We start from the raw sequence: 4,261 nt of genomic DNA, 5'->3' as shown, positions 1-4,261 counted from the left end.
GAATATGCCCAAAACACACTACGTGATGGAAACCTTTTTTAATGGTTAAAAGCTGATGGTTTGTAATGGTTTTTTAGTGGAAACCAGTACGATTTTTGTAATGTTTCTATTGTTTTTTTCAGCAGGGACAGTAAAGAAATGTATACCAGTTTATACCTCTGGAATTTATACCAATACATACAGTAAATGTAATCTAGTGTTGCACAATATACCGGTATTAGAAAAGTATTGCGATACCTGCTATTACAAACGGTACGATTATTAGTAGCAGTACTTTAAGGAGGACAGCGCCTGAGCTGTATTTCTTAATGTGTGTTGATGTACGTGACAGCAGGTGTCAGGACGTGTGTGCAGAGCTCTGCTTCAGCCGCTCAATAAACATTAGAAGCAGAAGAGTTACCCTTGTGAAAAAAAAGTGCACTTTAGTGTACTTTTATAAAGTGTACTTATTACACAGATAATATACTTATACTAAATACACTTAATTGTGCAATTAAATGCAATATTTTCGGTGTACTTAACACACATTATATGTAATTGATTTCAAATTTATCACATATTAAGTTGAAATAAAATACAATAAGTTGCAATTAAGAGTGATTTTTTGGAACAACTTAAGTGGTACTTAAATACAACTTTATATGTACTTTCATAATCACTTCTAGTGTATTAAAATTGTAATTAAAGTGCACTGCTCAATGTACTGACATCCATTCTACTGTCTTAAAAACAAGCAATTAATATGAACTAAAATATACCTTAACGTAATTTACATATACACTCTAATATAATGAAATACATTCATAATTACATTTTTCAAATAATACAACTTCAATCTCGTATAATAAACACATCCAAATTTAAATCCTCTACATTTATTGACAAAACAATCTGTAAAACAAATATACAAAAAAAACTTTTTTTTGATGCCCAAGAAAAACCCAAAAAACTATTTACACAAACACAAGAACATATGTATTTTGTCAATTTTATCATTAAATTCAAGTGATGCCATTTTGATGCTCTTTAATGTGACATGACAGATCACTGTAAAGACACATCAGTTCAAGCAGCAACGCGGCACGAGTGAATGTGATCACCTTGTCATAGTCATAGAATAAACATGAATTAACATCAGAAGGTATGTTAAGGATACATTACAACTTACTAAAATGTATCACATCGTGTAATCGCTCAGTGTTTCAACAGCAGAAAGATGTCGATAAAACACGAGAGAGATGAACTCTTTCACTAAATGTATGCATTATATTAGCCTATATATTCATCATATTCTACTTAACCTGAAAACCTGAAAAAAATCTAACCTATACTTAGATTTATAAGTTAATGCAAAAACGGTCTTATGAGAAGTTTACACGTTTGCATACAATGGGAGTGCAAGTAAGGCCTCCCTATATAGTCTACACTATACAGCATTCTTTGTCGTTTGATTAAACAGAAACAACAAGGCAATTATATATTACATTCTGAATCAAATTATAATCTTTGTGTGCCCTTTGTTAGAGTTAAGCTTGGTGAAACATCCTTCAAATATGTCGCAGCCTCAGATTGGAATTCGCTCCAGACTGAGTTGAAGCTAAAAGATCTGGTGACATTTAGTCATTTTAAAATTTTACTACATCATTTTGAGAGTAAATTAATGGTGTGTAATTGTTTTTGACTGGTTGTATGTTTTATGTTTTTTATGTGACTTTTTATGTATAACTGTACATGCAAACACAGCTGGCTATCTTGGCCAGGACAGGACATTTTAATCTCAGTGAGTTTTTCTCCTGGTTAAATAAAGGTAATAATAATAATAATTAGTAGAGATATTTTTTATATTATATTTTTAATTCTTTAAGAAACCTTTAGTTTAGGACAATTACAATGTGTTCAGTAAACCAATAAAAAAAAAAAAAGCATTTTTATATTTAGTGTTCCTCCCCGAACTGTCAGCTTTGTGTACTGTTACACCTCTATTATTAATGCAATCTTAAAATCAAAAGGTGTATATGTTAATTATTTAATGCATTGTTAACTTGCATGAACAATGACTATAAATTTAATTAACTAGCTTTGAACTATAATTTATTAAGCAAGGTCAACAACTATTAATAAACACTGTAAAAAATTAAATAAAAGAAATAAATAAAAAGAAATCACTGTTAGATCATGTTGGTCAATACATTAAATAACGTTAACAAATTCGATCTTATTGTAAAGTGTTACTGAACTTAAAAGCTCTTAAACCTTTACTAGCACCAAAATTAGGACCAAAAGGTTTATTCTAAAATCTTATTCCAGCATTACAGTGAAAAAAAAAAGAAAGAAAAAAAAAACTGAAGAACTCCAAAGGCACACAAAATTGTTTGTCACCAACACTTTTCAAGTTGTTTGGAAAGTGCTGTTAATGTCAATGTCCCAGAAGCTCTCCATCAGTAGGAAACTGGCGCACCATCTCTCCACAGTAGATGTGAATGGACATGTTCCAAAGAGGCAGGAAAGCAAAAAAATATATACCTTGAGGAAAGAAAAAGAAAACGCAAAGAAAAAACGTGTTTATAAAACAGATCTATCCATTATTGGCTCAATTAAATTAAAACGATAGATGTACAGTTTATATTCACACAGCAGTATCTGTATGAAAAAAAGAAGAAAAAAAAAGAAATCATAAAAATGAGCATGTTGTCTCTTTTTTATCTAGTACTGCCCTGATGAAGCAGTTTATTCTGCACGGTGTGTGTAAGCTTTTGACCACAACTGCATCCCCTATGTGATGAATTACCTCAGTCGTCAGGGTAGAATGATTGGAGAGGTTCCTTCACGTATCCCACTGAGCACATCATCTTCACTGACACTGGACTTTAAAAATAGAGAACATTTTAATAATGGTTTTTATTCCTACTTTACAGGGAATTAAACATAACTTAAATATAGATAAATAACCCAAGACCAATGTAAATTGAGAAAAGTATTCTTGCATTTTTCCTCATCTTGCCTTGCAAGTGTCATCTTACCTCGCACCATCTCCATGAAGGATGTTCTTGTATTTACCACGCCTGGCACAGCAATGCTGCGGCTCCATTCCTTTGGGTGTGTGGCCTGTAAAATATATAATGATTAGGGGATCTGGAAATGCACAAGTGGGAATGTATTACTTACAAATGGACAAGATGCAAAGCATTTGAAAGCTAAAGACTTGATAGCAATGTTTTAGCTTGTGTCATGGCTGGGCATAAATTCATAATTAACATTAACTTGACCTCATCAAGATGGCTCTGTGATTCCACACAGCTTGCACTGGATCTCCAATAACACATCTGTATTGATCCTACAAAATAAAAAATAAAATAAGATAAGCACAAAATATTAAAAACACTTTAACATCTTACTCTCCAAATGCAAAAAGAAAAGAACATATTAAAATCATTATTTCATTACTGGTTGTTATAAGTTAATATATGGAATAAATGTATATAACGTTAAATGTCTTCTGTCCATTTAAAAAGTAGGAGTTTGATTAAAATATTGTATACAGCAGACAGATTCATTGAACATGCCCACACCGGCGATCACATTCCAATTTAAGAAATTATTATAATGTAATCTTAGTTACATGAATATGAATAATACAATCTTAGATACATAGGAAACATGATTAATGTTAATTCACCTCCCGAGTCCATAGTGCGTCTATCCTATCTGCGATTAAACTAAATAACTACTACACCGTAATAGAGAGCTACCATGTTACGGTGAAAATGTAAAATCAAGAGAGCTTATATCAAGATATACTTACTTGACTCGTTATTTGTAGCATATAACGTCTCATCTGTAATGATCCAAACGGTTCGCTCCTCTGTTGTCCTTCAGCTTCATTTTCCTTACGCATCGCGATGACGCAAACATGGCGGACCGCGCATTTTTCAAAATCATGACGTAGTATTTTTGGCGCATGCGCATTGAAATATTAAGTATAAATATAAAATAAGATATTTCGTGCATTAAATGTTGATTATAAATCACTTATTAATTATCCATTTCTGTTCAGGTTGTTCTAACACACTGTGTAGTTGGACTGTATTTCAGAGAACTTGACTCATTCACCTAACTAAAAGTCAATCATGTTTAGAGTCTGATTAAAATTAAATGTAGCCCATTTTAACTGAATTTTAATGCAAATTAATTTGGTTTATATTTGTTCAACTTTTTTCTTGCAATTAATGCAATTAAATGTGTGTTTAATCGCCATACAACA

The 4,261-nt window shown here is 31.7% G+C and overlaps 1 long non-coding RNA gene across 2 annotated transcripts; it reads right to left on the bottom strand.

The window, feature by feature from the left end:
- Positions 1-1,281: 1,281 nt before the first annotated feature.
- LOC137039650 (uncharacterized) lies at positions 1,282-3,868 on the bottom strand. Of its 2 annotated transcripts, XR_010897739.1 has the most exons (5): positions 3,803-3,868; positions 3,267-3,334; positions 3,021-3,105; positions 2,789-2,865; positions 1,282-2,523 (listed from the first exon to the last, which is right to left on the bottom strand). It is a non-coding gene; the product is annotated as an uncharacterized lncRNA (long non-coding RNA). The 2 variants fall into 2 exon arrangements; XR_010897738.1 differs by having other exon boundaries at positions 3,021-3,334; positions 3,803-3,864.
- Between the last annotated feature and the right edge of the window lie 393 nt (positions 3,869-4,261).

The sequence above is a fragment of the Pseudorasbora parva genome, chromosome 14, assembly GCF_024679245.1.
Source record: "Pseudorasbora parva isolate DD20220531a chromosome 14, ASM2467924v1, whole genome shotgun sequence".
Lineage (NCBI taxonomy): Eukaryota > Metazoa > Chordata > Actinopteri > Cypriniformes > Gobionidae > Pseudorasbora > Pseudorasbora parva.
This window is presented reverse-complemented; position numbering and strand designations above follow the sequence as displayed.